Source organism: Mustela putorius, unplaced genomic scaffold (assembly GCF_011764305.1).
Source record: "Mustela putorius furo isolate JIRA1106 unplaced genomic scaffold, ASM1176430v1.1 tig00000095_pilon_pilon_pilon, whole genome shotgun sequence".
Taxonomy (NCBI): Eukaryota; Metazoa; Chordata; class Mammalia; order Carnivora; family Mustelidae; genus Mustela; species Mustela putorius.
Window position 1 is genome coordinate 7,047,905 of NW_025421280.1, and position 22,166 is coordinate 7,070,070.

Here is a 22,166-nt window from a genome sequence, read left to right on the forward strand (position 1 = left end):
GTGTCCGTAGCCCAGGGACTGACACACAAACCTATCCAATCGCTTGCCCCGAGCAAAATAATAATAGTAGTAGTAATAATAATAATGCGTGGTTAGGATTCCCTCGCTCAGAACCTCCCATGCCTCCTTACTGTGTGCTACATAAAGCATTGGCATCTCATCCTAGAAATCAGCACCCCCACCCCAACGTAGTCTGATCCGAAACTACCTCTGTAGCTTTGTTGCCCACATACCAGGAAAGGCTCACCTTCCCCTAGAGCCCCAAGGGCTGCCGGCCTGACCTGTGGGAAGCCTTGTCCTCTTTCTCCCCCTGCGAACACCACTCTTCTCCTCCACCTAAATTCTCCTCTTGTCTGAGCTCTACCAGGTCCAAGTCGCCAGCTTTCAACACCAGACGAAGCCGCCACTCTTCGACAGTCTTCAGTGATTTCTTTCCCAACTTCTTATCTCTGTTTTAAGAGCAGGATGTTCTATATCATCCTTTTTAAGACATCTCCCCACATCTCCCCAGAACTCCAGACTTTACCGAGTAGACCAGGAATTACCCCCTCTTCCAGAGGACACAGCAAGTCTATGGGGATGGGTTTACCGCTGCCATTGCTTCTCATGAACACACGGGGGCGCTGTTGAAGACTGGTTCCACACCACCCCCGAAGGTTGGCCCTTAATAACTCGGTTGTCCTTATTGGTCCGGGCGCCTGCCTAGGGGCACTGAACCCTTGTGTTGGGCTTTACTGTTAACAGCTTTTTTTCCATGAACATGTTCACAATCAGCCATTTTGACCGAAGCTCGACCACCGTGCTAAGATGGCGGGATCCAAGGGAGTTCAGTTCACCAACCAACCCCTATGCCAAAACCAGCCCACCTCGGTGGCTTTGAGTTGAACGCAATCATGAGTCTGATTCTCCTCACCGTAACTCTTTTAGGGATTCCGTTGTCGGTCCCACCATTGGTAGAGGCCATCCTGAACGTCCTAGAGCTCTCTGAAGGAGACGGGGGGGGGGGGGGCGGTGGTTATAAAATAAAAAAATAAAAGAGATTGGGAGTCATATACACAAAACTGGCCAATTCTCTGCAGCCACAGCTTTACATAACAAAGGAGAGAAGCAGCTTTTGGTAAACCACTCAAAAGAACAAAAAGGTGTTCTTTATTCCTTTTTCCAAGACAATGGAAGTCTATTTAGGCTTTTCATTTGCACATTAAGAGGGGCTTTTCAGGGCCTTTATCCTGACCCAGCTGACCTGTTCCTAACCCCTGTCGTTTTTGCTTGGTCCAGCACTCCACCCACCTTCAGTCTGCTCCTCTAACTTGAGTCTGCAGTCATTCCCCAGTGGATCATAACAATTTAGTGGGATTGCAACTCTGCTCTTTTTTTACTGAACGAAAGTGGAAATCAGAGGAGCATTTTGCATGTAGTAAAGAAAGGATTGATGCATGGAACTTTTGTTTTTCCTTGTATACGAAGACGTGTCTATATTGGATCAAAATTTTAAGTGAATTTAAATGGGGAGCAAAGCCAAAAGATTTGAGTCCCCTTCTGTCTGCAAAAGATCTAATTTGTTACTCAAATATTTCCCCCTTTTCTGGTGTTCTCTTCATTCTTTTGCCTAAACTGTTGGAAGCCTACTTTGGTCCCCTCTTCCTCTTTAAGAGACTGGCATCCAAGCTCCCAGAAGATTCTTACCAGTGTTGTTAGGCAGTTATCTAAGTAATCGGGGACCCCTCCTCCTTCACCATTCACCCTCCATAGACCTGGAGCTCCTTGAAGGCGGATTGTGTCTTAATCCCTACTGCACCCCTAGTGTGAACACACAGCATTCACACAATTCACATCAGCTGAATGTCCCCACCTGCCCTCCTGAGTTGTCGCCTTTGGCACCTTGCAGATACCTACGTCATAGCTGATAAAAACTCTTCCCCAATCTTGTGGTTGGTAACTTGGTGACATTTCTGTAGCTCATACGTTTCTCTTAGAATGTAAACCCCTTGAGGACAGAGAATGTCTCTTATTCTTTGGATCCTGAATCCTCAGAGAAAACAGGATATAAATCCCAGCCTGATGGATGGAAGGCTCTGCTGAGCAGACTACAGGAGATTAGACATGTCTCACTTTCTTTAATAATATATCAGTTTGTTCCAGAAAGTAAGGGTGTTCAACGGGATATATTAAATAAAGCACGCAGCATAAATTAGAAGCCAGTGAAAACTTCTGAGAACTTTAACTGAAAGATCAATATATACGCATAAAGATTCAGCTCCATGAGTGTTTACTGAAACTTTTTTTTTTTATAAAAAAAAAAAATTTAGCAACAAGGCAAGGTTCAGCAACCCTACATTGGTTGAATAAATTATGGGACATCTACAAGACCAAAGATGTGCATAATATAAGGTAGGAAGTGATGCTGCAGAGGACTGTTCTAAAATACTATATACGGTATTCATTTCATTTTGTAAAAGAAACATGTATACCACTGGGGACTGGAGATGGAAGAAAATACACCAGAACATATGAACAGTGAATTTTACCAATTTTGTGTTTGTCTCCTGTGTTTTCTACATTTTCTAAGAATGAATCTATATTACTTTTGTAAAAGGACAGGGTAAGGAATTCTGTTTGTTTGGTTGTAGTTTTTTGTTTTGGTTTGGTTTGGGGTTTTTTTTTCTTTTTTTTTTTTCTTTTTTTAAAAAGATTTTATTTATTTATTTGACAGAGATCACAAGTAGGCAGAGAGGCAGGCGGGGTGTGGGCGGGGGCAGGCTCCCTGCTGAGCAGAGAGCCCAATGTGGAGCTCCATCCCAGGCATGACCTGAGCCGAAGGCAGAGGCTTTAACCCACTGAGCCACCCAGGCGCCCCTTTGTGTTTGTTTTTTTGTTTGTTTGTTTGTTTTATTTTGTTTTCTTAAATTGGTAGACTAAAAGAAAGGAAAATAAGAGCACGGAGCTAAGAATGGGGTTTCTTCCAAAAATGAATGCGTAAAAGCTCAAACAAGTCACAAGTTTGGCTCTGAACTTTCCAGCAACTCGCACAGCGACATAACTCGCACTGTCCAGGGAAAAGTGTCCTCTTCCTGATTACATAGGTGTCCGTCAGTTTCTCCTTTGAAGCCCTCCAAGGATGTTGTGCAATGTAATTAATAACATCCTCTACAGATCCTATCACCCAGAATTTCCTAGAGCTGGCCCAGCAAGAGAGCAGTCTCTAAATTAGACTACCAGGTTCCATGCCCTCATTCCAAGGATGGCCTCCGGGCAAGGGATTTAATCCCCCGCTGAGCACCTCTGCTTACTAGTGGTGATTAATTATTTCATATCTAAATAACTGGCATTATTAATAGATGCAGTGAGCAAAAATAGTTATTAATCTGTCCTAACCCCCGGCTGGCTTCTCTGAATTGATTCCCTTCCCTGCACGTTGCCAGGAGCCCCTTTCCGGGGGTGTGGTCTCAGGGCCCTCCAGTGACTCAGTGAGTCCCCTTCTCTCCTACCTTGACCTCATCCCAGGGTACAGAGGCAAGATGCCCAGAAAGACTTAATTGTTTAGTATCTCCTACCTAAAGCCCAAAGTAGCCAATAAGACCGGACTAGTGGCCATCTTCTTCACAGCCGGAGCTCTTGGAATAGAAGTGTGGAGAAAAGGAGAGAAAGGCTGCAGAAAGGGATGTATACCCCAGGGAATTTCCCCAGTCTGGGTTCCCAAGGCCTTTATCTATGGGAGGCACTGGGGCTCGACTTTTTACAACACCCTCCCATAAAGGTGCTGAGGTTCACAAGTGAATGTGGGCAGCAGAGAGGGCTTCTGCATTGGGGACCGGATCATTTCAGTAGCATAGGTTAAAGAGGGCACAAGCAATGAGGGGAATGTAAAGATATCCTTATCCATCCCTAAGCATCAGGGAAGGCCTCCTGGTGGAGGTGATCTCTGAATTGGGACTTGAAGCATCAGTATGGCTTTGCAGAACTGACCAAAAGGTCAAGAGCCTTCCAAGGAAGCCAAGGCATGCTGTCCTCTGGGAAGCTCCCATCATCTCCTATTGCCAGAGCATAAAATTCAGAATAGGATGGAGACAAGGCTAGAAGAAGCCCTGTCATGGAGGTCAAGGCTGTAACACCAAAGAAACAGGTGTGGGTTGGTATACACAAATGCCAACACCGGGCAGGTGATGTGGGTCGGTGCATTGGCCTGGAGACAAGAGAGGATGGTGGGCAGTATAGCAAGCCAGAGTGCTCTTGAGTTACCCAAAGAAGCCAGTCAGTAATCCAGCCAGCTGTTATTGTGGGAGAATGCAGAACTAGCATTGCTAAGATGTCAGAGAAACAAATCCAGGTCCCTAGGTACGAGCCTCCCCATTTGTAAATGTTGATCACTAATTCAAAGTTAAAACACAGTGAAAACCATGGAAGGCCCCAGTACTCTATCAGTGAGCATGAGGCTAAACCCACCATGTTGCCACTTTCATCTTGGGAAGTAGAGAGCCATTCAGAGCTCTCAGGTAGGGGCAAAAGGTAGACTTGTATTCTTGCAAACTTCTGTACAGCTGTATGAAATGCTGGTTAGAAAGGGCAAGACTGGAAGCCAGAGGCATGGTACTTACAGGATGTAATTCTAAGAATGGGTTACCTTGAAATGCTCAATAGCCAATTCTTTTCACCCTAGTGGTTTTCACTATTAATATGCAGTATCAGACCCAGTGTTGTGAGGGCAAAGAATTGAGAATGGGTACTGGAAGGACATAGGACTCTGTTGGTCCGTGACCTCCTACTGGGCACTTAAATATGTGGAGAACAGCTTCGGTTAGGTATGTGAGGATAGGGGCCCTGTCTTACCTCTCTTAGAATCTTAGCCTTCACCTACAACAGAATCCTATGGAATCAGTGAAGACTGTAATGAATTGACTGATTTACTAAAGATGTGAACTGAGCTTCAAGTTCTGGCTTGGCCACCCATTAACCAGACAACTCTGGTCAACACACTTGGTGTTTCAGATCCTTAGTTTCTTGCTCTGTAAATGGGGGATTCTAAGACCTACCATGTCTACCTTGCAGGCTCAAAATCAAAAGGCAGGAATGTTTGTACGGAAGAGCTTTATAAACTTGTTAGGTTTATAAACTTGTAAGGTAGACCCGGATGATTACTATTACCTTGCCAAACCTGGCTTCCTTTTTCTTTTTTAAGATTTTATTTATTCATTTGAAAGAGAGAGCATGAACAGGGTCGGGGGCAGAGGGAAAGGGAAAAGGAGACACCACTACCACCACCACCACCACCCCCACCACCACTGAGATCATGACCTGGGCCAAAGTCAGACACTTAACCAACTGAACCACCCAGGCGCCCCTAAACCTGGCTTTCGTTAAGAACAATATACTTAAGTGTGTGGAACAACCCAAGGGAAAATGTATAGCGTCAGATGCCTTTCATGTAGGCCTTTCAAACCTTGACAGGTTCTCACCTTTTTGCAAGAGTTATGGAGCCCAGGGTCAGGTTTCAACCCCGTGCCAACGAGCATCTGTAAGGCAAAGGCACCTCCCCCACAAACCATTCCATCAGCTGCTGTTCTCAACGTGTGTGCTGTGAGCTGCGCATTCTCGTCGCACAGAACCAGTTTGAGCCAGACCTGCACAGCTCTGTACAGTCTTCGCACATGCTATTCCCTCTGCCTGGAACACTCCTTCTTTCTTAGCTTTTATGCAGCCTGAATGTCAGCTATGTAGTATTGTTATGAAAGGAGTTTTGAGCTCACACATCACTTCAAAGATCTCAGGGACCCCAGAGCTGCTGGCTGAACTGTTTCTTAGCAATGGTTGTTTAGTTACACATCTCTCTCTCTCTCTCTCAAACTTAAATGTTGGCTCAAGTAAGACCAACCACATAGACTAATTGAGCTGAACTTCCTTCGTAGATCCAAAAGCACTTTAGATGGCAATCACTCTGAAAAAATGTACTACTCATTTTTAGTTAAATAAGTAACTTAGCAGCAGTTTTCAGCAGTCCCCTTCTTTTTGCTTTTGCTTTTTCTTCCTGAAATATTTTAAAGCAAATCTGACAGCCTATCACCCACCCTTGAACACTTTTGCATGAGTTCTCTAAAATATAAGGACATTATTCCTGCAAAATGCAATACCATTATCACACTTAATAAGTCAACAATAATTATTTAGTACCATTTACTAAGCATTTGATGTCCCCAGCCATCTCAAAAGTGTCTTTTGACAATTGGTTTATCCACCTGTTGCACTAGATGGTTAGGTCCCTTCCATCTCCTAGTCCAGAGCAGATCCCCTTGACTTACTGCAACAACAAAACCAAATAAACAAAAATAAAACAAAGTCAGTTAATCCTATCCTCCTGGGATTCACTGATTGCCTCCAAAGCCTAGAGGAGTTGAACTTGTGCCTCTCTCTTCCCCTTGGTTGGCAGGCACCAGGCAGCAGGGAGGGGGAGCGCTGATCAGCCTTTTTTCGCAATAATATGTCATTCCCGGGATGTGTGTTTCACACAACCTCCTCAAGAATTACCACATGCCCAGTTGTCCCAGGAAAGTACTTTTCAGTACTTCTTTTTAAAGATGTTATTTATTTATTTATTTATTTAAAGTGCGAGCAAGGGGCGGGGCAAAGGCGGAGGGAAAGAAAGAATCCCAAGCCGACTCCCACTGAGCGCCGAGCCCACATGGGGCTCATCCTAGGACTTCTGAGATCAAGACCCCAACAGAAATCAAGAGTCCTACCCTCCACCGGCTGTGCTACGAGGGGCATTACCTAGATACCTCATTTACTCTTCACAACAACTCGGAGAGGTGTGTTCCGTCATGAGTTCCATCCTACAGTTGAGAGGAAACTGAAGCCTGGAGGAGGTACAGGCTTTGCCCAAGTACACACGTCTAGGAAGCAGGTCTCTGACTGGAAGCCATCCACGTGCCTTACAAATGGGCAAGACAGTGGTTTCTGTTTGCCACTCTGTTTGCCACGGACTCCGTGTCTTAGGTGGGAGATGGTTCCTGCCCTCTCCCTGCTCCTTACCTCCCACAGCTTTGCTGGCAACCATTCCCATGCTCGAGAGTCCACTGCCTCCTGACTTGGGGCTTTTCTATGAAGGCCTGGAGGAGAAGAATGCCTCTCTTCATTTAGCCTTAGCCAACAGATATTTTGCTCCAAAAGATAAGATATGCAGGTATGTATGTATACATCTGTCTATAAATAGACATATATATACAGTCAGTCCTTGTTATTCCTGGGTTCTGTACTTGTCATTTCACCTACTGGCTGAAATGTATTTGTAACCCTAAATGCAATACTTTGTAGCACTTTTGCCATCATTCACAAACACAGACCCCAAGCAGTTGAAAGTTTGAGTTGGGAGCGAGAGAATCTGTGTTCCCCGATGAGGTCAAGGAAACTGACACCCTGCCTTCTTCTCTCAGGGCTCATACTCCGAACAGGTGTCCTTTCCACCGTCTATTTCGCACTATGTTTTTTACATTTCTGTGCTTTTTGATGGTGATTTTGCTGTGTACAGTGACCCCCAAGTGTAGTGCTAAAGTGCTGTCTGATATTCCTAAGCAGAAGGCCGTGATGTGCTTTATAAAGTAAATATGGGTGTTGGATAAGATTCCCTCAGGGGACCTAGGGGGCTCAGTCTATTGAGCAATTGGCTGTTGATTTTCGCTCAGGTCGTGATCTCAGGGTCGTGGGGTCTAGCCCTGTGTGGGGCTCTGCACTCGGAGAGGAGTCTGCTGGAGATTCTGTCTCTCCCTCTGCCCCTCCCTCTGCTGGCTCTCTCTCTTTCCCTTTCTCTAATAAATAAAAATCTTTTTTTTTTTTTTAAAGACTATGTTTAAAAAAGATAAGATTCATTAAGATATGAGTCAGTGCTGTTGGCTTCAAGTTCAATTTAATGAATCAACAATATATGTTAAATCAGATGTCTTTAAACACATATAACAAAGTTTTGTGTCAATGGGTTAACAAACTGGTATGGCCAAGGCTCAGAAGAATAACCCGCTATTTCCATTTGGGGCTATGATACACTATGTGCTAATTCAGCGGGCTACAACTTTAGAGAATGTGACTACCCCAAATAGTGAGTCTTAGATCTATAAGCACTCACCTTGGGCGCCTGGGTGGCTCAGTGGGTTAAGCCGCTGCCTTCGGCTCAGGTCTTGATCTCAGGGTCCTGAGATCAGGTCTTGATTTCAGGGTCCTGAGATCAGGTCTTGATCTCAGGGTCCTGAGATCAAGTCCCGCATCGGGCTCTCTGCTCAGCAGGGAGCTTGCTTCCCTCTCTCTCTCTCTCTGCCTGCCTCTCCATCTATTTGTGATTTCTCTCTGTCAAATAAATACATAAAATCTTTAAAAAAATAAAATAAAATAAGCACTCACCTTAAGGGTACTCTTTTTTTAGTTTTACCAAATCTGATGAACTGTTTTCAAATTAAACATTTTGAAAAAAAAATTTTTTTTTTTTTAGTTGCGGGGAGAGCAGGAAATGTGCAGAGCATGTGACCAGGAGTCGAAGTTTAAAAATATATGTATCAGATTTTGTTTTCTCTGCTCCAATCAATTCAGGATAAACTTTTCCACTGAAGCGTATCTTGATATTGCTGACTTTTTCAAGGCAAGCTGGCTTTGGGGAATAGGTTCAGATCTGCTCCCAATTTAATGTTACTCAGTGCTGAAGTATTTATAACTTTGTTTTGCTGAATCATTATACAGTATCTGAGTAGAAGAAAATTAATCAATTCCTGAAGTTTTTATGCCTCCAGGGTTTTGGGGGATTAAATGAACCAAACTTTATTTTTATTATAATTGGTTTTCAGCCTTCATAGGTGTCTGTAACCCTTAATGTAAGTAATTTCATATTGATCCTGGAAAGCTGGGTTCTGTTTGAGAATTTTCAATATTCTTTCATTCTTATTGCTACAGGTTGGTGAAAAAAATGAAAATAAATGAGGTGCCATGAAAAAAAAATCTATTTTATGATTACACACACACACACACTCACATATATACACACGCACACCCCAAACAAAACTACCCCAAACTTTTCGGTTTGTTTGCAAATCATTGGTAAATTCTGTCAAGCTGGCTGCCCAAGGTCATTTCAACCTCACACCATCTATTTTTAAACTTTCAGTTGTATGTAGAGGATGAGATTCAGAACTTTCAGCTAAAACACAGTACTTGGGCTAAAGGGAGTGCAAGTGTGACTTCTCTGTGTTTTAAACAACAGTTCTTCAGATCATGGCTTTCATCAAAGTCATTCTCTACGTTTTTGTAAACATGGTTAATACGAAAAAATTTTAAAAAGCAAAAACAATATGAAAGATTGCTCTAAATATGGAAACATTGGGATGAATGTTATGTTTTAAAGGCTCTCACTTAGGAAAACACTAATTAAAAAGACCACGCCGTGCCTCTTAGGGAAGGGAGATATTTCTTTACTGCTTTCTAAAAAAATTTAAAGAATTAAAAAATTAAATTTTTCACTATCCTTCAGCCGTAAGCATGCAAGAAGGTAGGTTTTTGTTTGTTCTTACTTTTGCTTGCTACAACTCTATTCTTCGTTTCTGAAAGTGAATTGAAAACAAGAAAGGGGGATGGATCTAGCTCTCTGAGTGCAGAACTTAGCCCCTTCCCTTCCTGGCTGTGCCATTTGGGCATGTCACTGGGCTTCTATGACTGTTCCTCTGTGACTCAGAGCCCTGACACCTGCCACACAGCCTTCATCCACATCCAGACATTAACCAGAACACCCAGCACATAACCAGTGCTCAGTACAAGTTCGTTGCTGTCCTTAAAACTTGCACCCTCCAATAACCCTATTTATAACGGGAACGCTGCTGTCACATTGGGATAAAATGGCCAATGGTACTCTAACCAACATGTATTTGTAAAGATTCAAGGCATGTTCCTGAAGAACGAATACAGGAATTTTCCACCCAGAGTTCTTGTTTATCAAATATCTGGGGGCAAATACAGGTTTGTCTTTTTTTAAAAGGGAGGTGGGGCAAGATGAAAAGAGAGGAATCTCTCATAGAAAGACAGTTTGGTGTAGATTTTCTCAATAAAAAGACCGGCTGCCCTGACTCCTGACTGTTTTCCTGTGGTCACAGACCTACAGATGAGATATCACTGGAGCTCCCATTCCTGTGACCTGCCCCATGAACGCTTTCTTGGATGCAAGAAGAGAGAAAATCTCCCTCTCGATTCTCCCCTCGGACTTCCAATAAGAACATTTTTTTCAGCTACAGAGAAGCAACGTGGAGAATGACTGCCAAATCCATGGCCACTTCTTCCTTGAAATAGAACTTTTCTCAGTGTGCACAGCCTTGGGAGATGACCCATGATTGGTCTAAGCCAGCCACCGGGACTAGTCCATTTCTCTTTGCCAGTCATTTGTCTAGGGCAATGGTTCTCATCCCCATCAATTTTACCTACATACACACACACACCCATAGGACATTGGCAGTTTCTGTAGACATTTTCGTGTTGTCACACCTGGAAATATGTCATTGGCATTTAGTGGGCAGAGGTCAGGGATGCTGACAAGTATCCTTCAATGCCCAGGAGAACCCCTCACAAAAGAGGATTATCTGACCAAACATGTTGGTAAGGCTGAGCTTCAGAAACACTGGTCTAGGAGCTGATAACATGACACAGTTCTGATGATGAAATGTGACAGGAAGGAAGTGGGGAACTTCCAGGAAATAATTTTTGTGCATGAGGAGGAAATTCCCCCCCCATCTCCTTCTTTTTTTGTTGGAATGCTGGGGTGTGAAGATGTGATGCTTGGAACTGCTGCAACTATCTTGGGACTATGAGGGGAGGTATCACCAACATGCTGATAAGCTTTGAATCACTGTCCCCAGACTTCTTGTCATATGAGAAAATGAAATTACCTTTACTTTTAAAACTATTAGTTGGTATTTTTGTTCCTTATAATCAAAAGCATCATAGTTATTACATCTACGGTGGCATATAATTTTTCCCTAAAAGGCCCAGCCCACATCAGGTTAACAAGAAAATTTTCTAAATTTTCTAACAAGAACTTTTCTAAGATTCAGGTATTGCTCAGTGATTTGGGGCTCAGTCACTAAGAGTCTTGCTTCTTGCACAGAGCCCCTCATAGCAAGTGAATTTCATTGCATGCTTCTGAAGGATGACACATGACTTTATACTGTGTTTCTGCAGAGTGACTCCTGGACGCTGAAAATTGTGAAACCATCCTCTTGTACTTCAAATTCAAGCTTTGCCACCTGGCAGGTGTCTGATCCTGGGTAAGTTTACTTCTCTGTTTCTTTGTCTGTAAGATGGAGATAATAGCCCTCAGAGGTTAAACAAGTTATCCCATGAAAAAATTGCTTAGGATAGTGTCTGATACATATCAAGCACTGTGTTCATCTCATCATTATTATTAAATATTACATCTGAGAGTACTAAGGGTCTGCTAAACCATTTTCACGTCTGTAGCTTACCTGATCACGTGACCATCCTTCAAAGTTGAAATGGACAGCCGAGGGGGCCTTTTGTGGGGGCTGCTGATAGAGAAATGGACAAGCAATACTCTATCCAGTCTTCCCAAATTCCACCACTGGGTAAGGGCGCAGTCAGGTGGCCTGTGCAAACTCTTCCCAGGACAACCGAACATGATGCTAGAGGACCCACCACAGGTATATCCCTTGCTGGCCAGGAAACATGTCTCCTTGTCTTCCAGGATGAATGACTCCCTCACTCTTCTAGGTGTGGGCACAGATGGTTGGTCTAGTATTGTACACTGTTATCTGTTCACGTTCATTCTTAATTCGGTTAAACCAGTACCGGGACAGATGCCTTTCAGTTCTGTTTCCACATACTCCTGGCTTGAGTAGCCTTCCTCAGAGTCTTGCTGTCCTCTTCTCTGTCTTCAAAACCCTACCTGTTGTCGGAACAGCTGCATCATGGGACTTTGGCGTGGGGCATGCTGGGATTTGCCTTGAGCTCTACAGCTCAGTTGCCATGTGACTGCAGGCAAGTTACTTTACCTCACTGTAGTTCCTCATCCTAAGATGGGACTAATGAGGGACACCTGGGTGGCTCAGTGGGTTAGGGCCTCTGCCTTCAGCTTGGGTCATAATCCCAGGGTCCTGGAATCGAGCCCCACATTGGGCTCTCTGCTCGGCGGGGAGCCTCCTTCCTCCTCTCTCTCTCTGCCTGCCTCTCTGCCTACTTGTGGTCTCTGTCTGTCAAAGGAATAAATAAAATCTTTAAAAAGAAAAAAAAAAAAAGACAGGGCTAATGAGACCGCCTTTTATACAGTTGCTGTGCATAAGCTAACAGTAAAAGTCTCTACCACTGCTCGTGGGATAAGGTAGGCACTTGAGAAATGCTTGCTACTGGTGTGATTCTGTTTGGTTCTCTCCAACCCCTGCTCAGTTCTTTAATAACAAAATCAGTCTCGCAGCCTGTTTGAGGGCTTGGTGCAAGCTGAGGACCCTGAACTCCGCTGTACTCCAGCCACATTTGATGCTCTCTTTTCATAAATACTTGCATAGTACTTTAACCCAAGAAGGCAAAGAAAAAGCAGTAGGATCCAGGAGGAGTCCGCCAAGAATCCACATGAATTGTGTACTCGAAGTGGCGCTCTTACAGTCCTGGAGAATAAATCTTCAACCCTGAAGCTCTGTTCTTTTTTGTCGACTCCGAGCCCTACAGCCTGACAACCTCTTTAATTGGTTGCCAGGTCTCCCTAGGCGAAAGTCGGCCTGTGCACAATGAGGTTTCCTGTCTTGTGTACATGTTCCAGAGCTTGGCACCAATCTGTCTCTTCTCAGCCTCCCTGACCCTTTCTTCCTCTGCCCCCCTCTGTCCCCCAGACCCCAGGTTACATACTCACCCCAGGCTCAAGACCCAAGTGTCCGGAAGGGACATGATCCTGAAATTATTCCTTTACATCCTTGGGTCCTCCTCCCAGTAAGTGTTTGTAGCCCTGGGGAACCCTCAGGGTGACTGTGGATGGTGCACAAAGACCTTCTTTTTGGACAGGGGCCATGCTGATCTTCTCTGTACCGTTCCAGGTTTAGTATATGTACTGCTGAAGCAACCAAATAATCTTTTAGATATGGGGTTTCTTTTACGTGAAAGTTTGATTATTAAAAGTGAAAAATTAATCGAAGTAATGCAAATGGATTTTTCCGTGGTGAGTTTATTTTAGGATAATATAACTTTGAGAACCTTTCTTAGTAGCTAACACTGATGGAAGATTAGATACATCCCAGGTAGAGCATGCTGGGTTCTGCAGGCCTCATGCCTGCTGCTATTTTGGGGAGTAGACACTATTTTTCAGTTTACTCAAGAGAAAAGTGCTGCTCAGAGAGGCTCTCTGATTCATCAGTTATTGCATGGGAGCTGTCTGAACCTCCATGCTCTTCTGCCCCATTGACAGAGTCACTGTAAGCTGTTGACCATGGAAATGAGGCTCCAAAGCGACAGAATTAGGGACTCGGTGGTTCTGGCACTGGCCCAGGAATCTGTAGATTTATCCCAGCAGATGCTGATGCAGCTTTCTGGAAGCTACCTCGTAGATCCTCAAAGTTGGATGGTGCCTACAACCCCTTCTGGCTGGAAAAGGTAGCAACAAATATCATCTATTAAGCGAAACATGTGCTGGACACTATCCTAGGCATGGCTATCCATAACTTTGTCTAACCCTCTCTCCCAGTAGTGTTATTTTCTCCATTGTGACGCTGGAGAAACCTAGGCTGATTCGTGCACAAGGTCCTGGCTCTTATGTAGTGGAGTCAGGATGCAAACCCAGTTACGTTTATCTCCAGAGCCTATGCTGTTAATTTCCATAATGTAATCCTTTGAAAATATGGCTAATAGTTCCTGTTCTTCTTATAGCTAAAGGTCATTATGAAGATCAAATATAATAATGTATGTTAAAGTCATGTGTAGTATGTGAAGTGCCATATTTAATCATTCAATCAGTATCTAGTCTGATCATATAATTCCTCTACCTAAAACCTTCCAGTGGCTTTTGTCTCACTCAGAGTTAAAATCAAAGTCCTCACAGTGAATGATCCAGCAGCCCCATCACCTGAGTAAAAAGAACTCACTTTTTACTCCCCTCCTTGTACTCACTCTTCAGCAACCACTCCAGCCTCCTTGACATCTTCAAACACACAAGGCATGCTCCTGCCTCAGGACCTTTGCACTTGTTTTTCCCATGCCTAGAAGACTTTTCCCTCACATATCTCCATGGTTTACCCTCTCATCATCTTTGAGTCTTTGCTGAAACTTTCAGTAAGTCTTTCCTCAACCTTCCCAGGTAAAACTGCAACATTTCTCTACCCTCCAACCCACTATTCTTTTTCTCTGATTTATTTTTTCCCAAAGAACTTACCAGAATGGAACATACTATATATCCAATGACCTGGTTATCTCCCTGCAGTTAGACTATAAACTCCTTGAGGTAAGTGACTTTTAGTTGTCTCAATTACTTAAGAATGGTACCTAACCTAAAGTAAGTACTTAATAAATACATGTCGAATGAATGAATCAATGAATCAATGAAGTTAGTGAGTATTCTTATGTGCCAGGCCTGGTGCCAGGTGCTGGAGATTCAAAGATAAAGCTGCTATATGCAGTAGTGGCCTTCCTGTAGCTTTGTAAAGGGTTCATTTTTGGTTCCCCTTTGACATTTGGTTTATTTCTGGATTCTTAAATGCAAGAGCACAAATTGTAAATAAATGTGACCTGAATAAATCTCTCAGCCTCAGCTTTCCCACACTGACAAAAAGCTTGAGAGTGTAGCTCCCAAAACATCTACAACTCTAGTCCTTCCCTGTCCTTACCTCAGTCATAGAACCTCCCCTTATTCCTTCCAGGAAAAGCCCCAGAGCCTCTTGGCTTTCACCCAGATTTCCTTCCCCAGGGAAACCAGGATTCAGCCGGATTTCAGCAGCGGTGAACACTTGACTTTTTCCCTGGGGATATGGCGTCTTAGTCACCCTATAAACCTTTAATTTTATTTAGCCATATTTTATAAGCTGGCACATTATCAGAGCTGTCTCTCTCTATGCCCTCAAGTGCCTTTGAAGGTACCCATAATGCCTCTTAATTTTATGTCACTCTTTGCATCTAGTAAAATGCGGAAATACACAAGAGAAACTAGGACAGACAGACTTGCTGCGTTAGCCAAGAGTGCCTGTGGAAGCCCCTTGGAGGAATAAATACGTGCTATTTCAAGGGCAGTGCCTTTCTCGAAGGGGAGGTCATGTAATGACCTGCACAGGTACTGCCTGGGGACTCCCAAGCCAACCCCCTCCCAGGCAAGACAGCGACTCTATAAGGCTGTGGGCAAGCTCTGCAATTAACATGTCAGCTTTTCACTGAGACAGTAAAGGACAGAAAAGCAGAAATGATGTCCAGCTCGATGAAAGTTCACATACTCGTGCAACCAGGAATATGGCCACCACCCCAGAGGTGCGGGTACCCCCTTTAGTCACTGCCTCTCTCCAACAGTTGTCCTGATGTTACCGTGGCTTATGACCCAGAGATTAGCTTCGGCCAGTTTCTGCATCTACCTAAATGGAGACATATACTACATGCTCTGAGGTGTCCGGCTTCCTTTGCTCAATATTCTGCTTGTGAGATCATCCACACTCTTGCATGCAGTTGCATTTCATTCATTTTCATTGCTGTGCAGGTTCTTATTGGGAATGCATGTTTTATATTTATTCTGATACTGATGATAGACAATTGGATGGACTCCTGTATGCAGCTCTTATAAACTGAGCTGCTATGAACATTCCAGTTCATGTTTTTTGATGGATGGATATACACATTTCTGTGGGATAGGTACCTTGGAGAGAAATGATAAGGCAAATCAGCATGTTTAACAAGCAGCTCAGGCAATGCTGACTCCTGCTGAAATTGAAGAGCCTTATTGGGATGCCTGGGTGGCCCAGTAGGTTCAGCCTCTGCCTTCAGCTCAGGTCATGATCCCAGAGTCCTGGAACTGAATCCTGCATCAAGCTCCTTGCTCAGCGGGGAGGCTGCTTCTCCCTCTGCCTGCTAGTCCTCCTGTTTGTGCTCTCTTCCCCTCTCTCCCTCCCTCTCTCTCTCTCTGACAAATAAATATATTAAAAATATTTTTTAAAAAAGGAAGAAGAAATTTAATAGCTATATGAACAGACTAACTAGCGAGTACCATTTACCAAGATGATTCATCAGTTTGGATTATACTCTGGTACAAAAGATGTAAACTAGATGTGAACTGCCCACAAGAACATTACAGTCATATTAAGGAGGGTTAAAAAAAAAAAAAATGAAAATACCATAGACGAGCACATAGTGGAGAAAAACACTGAAGAGAAAATAACTCGGGGATCCAATCCAAATGTCTGTTCTAGTTTAAAACAATATACACATTTATACAGAAGAGTTGCAAACTGGCTTTCTCTAAATAAGGCCCTGGGTTGTATCTGGCATAGTCAGGGTTTCAAAAATTAAGAAATGTCATAGAAAGTCTTTATTTCTGATTTCTCTTTGAAGATTAAAGTCCAAGAGCACTGGATCCTCATTCCTACATAGCTGCAATTAGCTGGAGGTGAACAATGACTGTCCCTTCAGAAGAAGCCTGTGGTCCCCAGGGGCAGGAGTCCCCACCAGCTCTATTGCCTCCTTCTGGCCTCCCCTCATTCCCATCAGCTGCCTGACTCCTCTAGGTATTAGGCTTCCTGATAACTGATATGGAGAATTACAACAAACATTTTCCCATGCAATGTCGGCCTTAATCCACACAAGAACTTTACAAGCCATCAAGGGCTTGATAAGCTCATACCTATCTTACAGGGGGAGCTGAGCAACTTGAGGTTCCGAGAGCGATTTCACACAATTGCACGACCAGCAAGTGGTAGCCTTCGGTTTCCTAACCCAGGGGGCTGTTTTGAGTAGTAGTTACACATTGTATTTTTTATGTTAAGTAGTTACAGTTAAGTAGCTTTTTTATGTTACAGGTAAATCAAGATCTGTATAATAAGAGGCTTATAATAAAGTTCAGAGAAGTCGTTTTAAAGGCATCAGCAGAGGGAAAGGGTTTTGTGGAATGAAGGGGTCACAGACACGTTTCTCCCAAGGACATGGCTTCTCCTCTGAGCCTTGACCGCTGACTGAGGAAAGGGGAAGTGAGGGCCTTCTGAGCCAGGGCTTAGGGGAGCAGAGCCAAGGAGTCTGAAACAGGCAGATGGGGTAAGGTGGGAATGGATAAGAGAGAGGCCCGGAGGTGTATTGGGAAGTGAGCCTCCTTACCCAGCTAGCTGTGGCTAGGTTGCCTTGGGCCCAAGTCTTCACCTTGCCGCGTCTCTGCTCTCTTTCACATTCTCTAGCTCATTAGACTTGAGAGGACAAAAGAAATTCTGTATGCTGTTCGTTGAGATTGATTCATTCTCATGAGGATGAATATCACAGCACGGACACTGGAAACCACAAGAAAGACTAGGGATGTGGCTAGCTAGCCTGCTGGAGCGGAGAACTGAGGGACCCCCAGGGGACCGGAGGTATCATCGAGCTAGATCTCCACGCTCATGCCGTGCCCGCTTCAGCCCAACCCCACCCCCCCTCCCTTCTCCTCACGGCAGAAGCTCATTCTATGTGAACCCTATCGTCCTCCACCTTCCTTTTTACTTCGTCCTTGAAGTCACTGCCAAGAAGCATCATCTACTTGGCAAAAAGCATTAGGACGTGGTCTTCCCTTAGAGGCGCCCAACTTCAGATTGGCCTTGTGGTCCGCACGGCACGCTCTGATGCCGAAGAAGGGAGGCCGTGTGGAGTGGTAGAACGAGCATGAGCTCTGGTATCTGATCTGGATTTGACTCCGTGGACATCTTACTGGGCGGCCTTGGGCAAGCCAGCCAGCCGCTCCCGGTTTCCATTTCCATGATCTGCCAAACGGGAAAAATAATACCAACCCCTGGGGGTGATTGTGAAGGTTCAAGATAAATATATAAAATGACTGGCACACAGTGGGTGCTCTCTCACTGTCATTACTGTTGTTCCAGTGCAAGGTCATTATCAGAAGAGCCCACGAATTAACTCACGTTTAATGTTAAGGGGCAGGTGCAGAGTGCAACATCGTGAATACGTTAGAGGGCCATCATGTCTGCTGACGTTCTAATCTCTTTCTGGGGGTGATGGACATCACCTCCACCGAACACAGAGTTGAGCACCTGATTCTTATGTCACCTGCCTGACTGATGACTGGCCCATGAAGTGGGAGTGTCATTCAATTAGGCCAATCAGGGTTCTTCCCTAGGATTTTTATAACAAAAGCAAAAAGAGTGAGACAGACAGACACCATTGGCTCATTAAGCTAACATTTTATAAAGCCAAAAAGGTCTTTGGCCATGCTCTGTGCCTTGAGGAGAAACCCTTTCTGCTCTATGAGATACATAGAGAGATTATGTTCAGAGAGAAGAGCTGAGGGGTGGTGGGGGTGGGGGGCAGGGAGCAGTCAGATCAACATCTCTGAAGGCAGCACCTGAGGCTCCAGTCTTAGCCCTTCCTAACTCATCTCCTCTCCTACTCTTCCAAGTAATGGGCCCAGCACCCTCCTTCTGTGCTTAAGTTACACTGAGTGGGTTTGTTGCTGTGACTCAAAGAAATCATACTCTGTCACGATCACGTTAAAAAAAAAAAAAGTATCTGAAATCATGAGTAACTAAGGATCCTACCCCAGGGACATCCTTGCGTTCGAAAGTCTTTTCTTTGCCCTACTGACTCTTTCCCCCATCATACCCTCCAAACACAGGATTGAGAGCACTCAGTCTTGACCCTTCTAAAAGAATGGGTCTTGGCTTTGAAAGCTAGATGGCTTTGAAAGCTAGATGTTCCACTCCGGGGTTCGGCTTTCTAGAATCACTACAGAATGCTGAGAGAGACAGCTGCTGGTTGTAACCTGTCTGTTAGTATCCAACCTGATAAAGAGAATGTGCCAAAAATATGTTGTTGAGGCTGGCAGACAAGGGAGTCTGGGCAACAGTGCCAATATGTTCTCTGTGGGTCCTGAGCTTGGGGACAGGAGAGAGGCTGTGTGGCACGTAGGATGCTCTTTTTTAAAACTTCTCTTCAAAGCAAAGAATTATCCACCAGGAAGGGCTGGCGATGGGTTAAGGCCATGTAGAGGGGTATATCCATTAGGCTGGGTTCTGATACCAGTAACAGAAAAAGGACTAAGAGTACATTTTAAAACAGAGTTATCTCACCAGTAAGAAGTCAGGAGATCAGGGAAGTTTCAGGTTGTTTCCAAGGTTCAGCAGGTGCTGAGGACGTAGGTGCCTTTCCCATCTTGTCCCTGCCATCTCCTTTGTGATAAGGATTCAAAACCACTGCAGTTCCCATCACTACTTCTTCCCCTAAGAATGCCCAGGGACCCAGAGGAAGGGCAGTATCTCCTCCTGCATTATTTTATCAGGGATAAAAGTCATTTTCTCCTCAGCTCTCTCCTTTTTTTTTTTTAGGATTTTATTTATTTATTTGACAGACGGAGATCACAAGTAGGCAGAGAGGCAGGCAGAGAAAGAGAGAGAGAGGGGCAGAAGTAGGCTCCCCACTGAGCAGAGAGCCTGATGGGGGGGGCTCGATCCCAGGACCCTGAGATCATGACCTGAGCTGAAGGTAAAGGCTCAACCCACTGAGCCACCCAGGTGCCCCAGCTCTCTCCTTTTTAAAATCATTTTTATTTAGGTGTAATTGACATACCACCCTATATTAGGGTCAAGTGTTATGGTATTGGATTCAGTGTTCACATATATTGCAAAATGATCACCATAGTAAGTCTAGTTAATATCTCCATTATACATAGTAGCAGAATATCTTTCTTGTAATGGCAACTCTTAAGATAGACTCTCTTAGCCACTTTCAAATAAGCAGTGTAGGCTTATAAACTATAGTCTCCATGCTGTACATGATATGCCCATACTCTTTTTTCTCAAAACTGAAACTTTGTACGTTTTGACTCCCTTTACCCATTTTGCCCCCTCTCCCCACCACCTGCTTCTGGCAAATACCAGTCTGTTCTCTGTATCTATGAACATGGTTGGGATTTTTTTTTTTTTATATAGATTCCACATATAGGTGAGATCATTGGTATTTGTCTTTCTCTGTCTGAGTTGTTTCATTTAACTTAATGCCCTCACGGTCCATCCATGTTGTTGCAAATTGCAAGATTTCATTCTTTTTTATGCCTGAATAATATTCTGTTCTATTTGTGGCCGAATAGTATGCTAATATTCTAATGTATATATTCTAACATTATGGACATTGTGAACACATTGTTTAGACATGTATCACATTTTCTTTATCCCTTCATTCATCAGTGGACAGTAGGCTGTTTCCATGTCTTGGCTATTGTAAATAATGCTGAGTGAACATAGGAGTGCAGCTAGCTCTCTGAGTTACTGTTTTTGTTTTGTTCAAATAAATACTCAGAAGTGGAATGGCTGAATCATCAAGCTTCCTCTTATGCTCACAATTTTATCACCTTGGGAAGGAAATGGAATTACTATGATTCATTTAGACCAAGATTTCTCCATCGCAGCACTATTGGCATTGGAGAAGATACGTCTTTGTCAAGAAGGCTGTCTTACACAGTGTATGAACTTTAGACACATCTCTGGCCCCTCCCATTAGACGCCAGTAGCAGCTCCCTTGTTCTGTTAACAATGTCTTTGGCTGTTGCCACAGGTCCCTTACAGGGCAAAATGCCTCCGGGTCAAAACCCAATGAACTATACTAATCAGTGCTCAGTCCTTCTTGGAGATGGGAAAGGATCACCTTCCCCAAAACACATGGCAAAGCCAATATCTGACGTCACCAGCTTTCTATCAGCCAAGAATGAAGCAGGGGACTTGAGAGGGGGCAGAGAAGGTTCCCCCTTGGGTCTGACATGGGCAGGGAATTGGTAGAAAAGCTAGATGCATGCATTCTGGAAGTTAGAAGCCCTCAGAAGCATGACTGGGAGCTGTCCCAGTGTTGGTGACATTGGCCTGTAGACAGGCAGGAGGGTACAATGAGCATTACAGAGGACCTCCAGTTTCCAGTCCTTTGGGAGCCTCTTCGTGGACTTTGATTTTAATATTATTAGGGCTGCAGTGAAGATACTAAACTTGGGCCATTTAACCCCAAGAGGGTTACAGCAGGATCTGTGGTGTAGACCCCTCTCAAGTACAGGAGACAGACTAACTTTTTCTTGTTCCATGGACCCATTTAGTGGTCTGGAGAAGGCTAATGGGTCCCTTGTCAGGATAATGTTTTAAAGTGCATAAAACAGAATATCAATACTTGTAGTTGTTTGGGGACTGTGAAAGGATGCCATTGAGTTCCTTCTCTTCGAGGACGAGGACGGAGACAGGGGAAGTGGTTAAAGGGATTCTAGGGGCAATTTCTGGTGCACATGAGTTTGGGCTTTTAAAAGCCTGCTCCGATTGATTCTTTTTTAATTCTTATTTTTCTCATTATAAAATGAATGCATACTGACTAGGAAAAAAAAGAGATCATAGAAAAGTATATAGAAAAATATTGTTCATATTCCTATCACCCAGAAATAATTACCATCAACATTTTTATTGGCCCTTCAGACTTTTGTATTTATATATCTATATACATATGGACAAAGACATACACTTTTTTCAGCAAAACGGGACCCTGCACAATTATTTATCGAAAAAAGTTGGGCAGCTGGGTAGCTCAGTGGGTTAAACCTCTGCCTTTGGCTCAGGTCGTGGTCTCAGGATCCTGGGATCAAGCCCCACATAGCACAGGGCTGCCTGCTCAGCAGGGAGCCTGTTTCCCTCTCTCTCTCTCTCTCTCTGCCTACTTGTGATGTCTGTCAAATAAATAAATTAAATCTTTTTTTAAAATATTTATTTTTTTCCCTTAGCAGTTTAGGGACATTTTTGTCTGTTAGAAAATAGCTCTCTAGGCTGGGGACAGCCAACTGTGTTTCACAAGCCAGATCAGGCCCTCTGCCTGTTTGAGTAAATAGTTTTACTGGAGCACAACCACGCCTCCTCATTTACATATTGCCTTCTCACTGCAGTGGCAGAATTGAGTAAAGCTGACCCTTGAACAACATGAGTTTGAACTGTACAGTCCACTTATATGTGGACTTTTTTTTTTGGTAAAAA

General features: G+C 44.0%; 1 pseudogene; it reads right to left on the reverse strand.

The window, feature by feature from the left end:
• Positions 1–13,015: 13,015 nt before the first annotated feature.
• Positions 13,016–13,081, reverse strand: LOC123394496 (annotated as a pseudogene).
• Positions 13,082–22,166: the final 9,085 nt, after the last annotated feature.